Source organism: Eulemur rufifrons, chromosome 17 (assembly GCF_041146395.1).
Source record: "Eulemur rufifrons isolate Redbay chromosome 17, OSU_ERuf_1, whole genome shotgun sequence".
Classification (NCBI taxonomy): domain Eukaryota; kingdom Metazoa; phylum Chordata; class Mammalia; order Primates; family Lemuridae; genus Eulemur; species Eulemur rufifrons.
Genome location: NC_090999.1, coordinates 94,542,098 through 94,543,629, shown reverse-complemented (window position 1 = coordinate 94,543,629; position 1,532 = coordinate 94,542,098). Strand labels below are relative to the sequence as shown.

Below are 1,532 nucleotides of genomic sequence, written 5' to 3'. Positions count from 1 at the left end.
GGATCTTTACTATACTAACATCATTGTAAGCAAGCAAATCATAAATTGAATCAAAGCTATATCCTAATTCAAACTGAAAATGTATTAAATATTCCATTAAACTGGATATGGTGCCTGTGTAAGAAAAAGTCTTGCTAAATAACAAACTCATTAAAGTGCATAAGAAAATAGAATGGCCTATTCATAACATGATTTTTTTAAAAAATTGTGTAAAATATAGTAAAATTTATATAAAAATTACATAAAATATTCCATTAAAAACTTTAAAGTTTTATATTAGATTACACGTTTTAAAAAAGACATGGTGTAGTGCTACAGCTCTTTTAGAATTTTTCTAGCAGGTTTTCCAGTTTTTATTAGAAAACTCCCCATGGAAGAAAAAAGACATGCTGCAACTAATCTTCTCGAAGAGCTAACTCTTTCAGACTTACAGAACAAAGCTCTCTCTTGACCTGTATTCTCTTTCTTGTTACAATTCTACCTCCTTTGAGCCTCTTAGAAGTTCTATATTTCTGTTTATAACTCTGTTTAAATCCCTCTATAAAGTCACCCAAATTTCCAAGTTCATAAACACAAAGGGAAAATTTCAGCTGCTTTTCCTTGTCCACATAGTGGCATTTCACATCATTCATCACTCTTCCTTCCCATAATAAGCCTCTCCCGCTTTTTTTTTTCTTTTTTTTATTTCAGCATATTATGGGGGTACAAAAGTTTAGGTTACGTATATTGCCCTTATCCCACCCCGAGTCAGAGCTTCAAGCGTGTCCATCCCCCACACTTGGTTTTTTGATGCTGTCTTGGAGATTTTGCTCTGCTTTTCAGCTTGTCCTTTAAGTGATATTGCTCCTCAGACTTTCCGCCTCTACTTGTCTTTGCCCTCTGAGAAATCTTAAACTTCCCTTATGCTTTAGTTGTGCCAAAATTGAGAATTCATTGCCACTTTATCCCTTGCGGTCTAGCTTATGTTTATTAAATAAAATTGAATTCATTTATAAGTCTTTCCAGATTTATTCATTCCCCAAATCCATCACCTTGTGAACTGGAAACAGGATATATTTCCCCAGATGAAGCCTGAAATCACAGGCAAGTCTCCACCAATGATGTGGGAATGAACCCAAAGAAATATAAGCAACGTTGCTTCTCATGGTGCTTTTTGCCAGGATATAGCTCACAGATGATTCAGCAACTTTGCATTAAAGAACGACAATCAGGTATAGCATATTATTGCCATGAGCTCTGGGACTTTCACATTAATAGATAAAATAAAAGGAAGCAACAAAAACATTGTTAAAAAATGAATCAAATCCAGGTAACTTTCTGGCATGGGCACCTGTCTTCTGCATGTATGTGTAAGATCACGTATGTTGGGGCCTCCTATGTTTGCCGTTTATACTACCAATAGATCAGTGTATTTTTGCAACATATTTTTGTAATTTTAATTCCATTATAAATTTTGCCAAAGGTAAATTTTGGTCAGTTTATATAAAAAATGTTCTATTTACATGGAAAAAAACGTTTTGAAACAATTATTT

General features: G+C 33.7%; 1 non-coding gene across 1 annotated transcript; it reads left to right on the top strand.

Annotated features, from left to right (window-relative positions):
* The first annotated feature begins 307 nt into the window (after nt 1–307).
* On the top strand, nt 308–369 carry LOC138398518 (U7 small nuclear RNA). The gene has a single exon (XR_011235999.1). It is a non-coding gene; the product is annotated as a U7 small nuclear RNA (small nuclear RNA).
* The last annotated feature ends 1,163 nt before the right edge of the window (nt 370–1,532 follow it).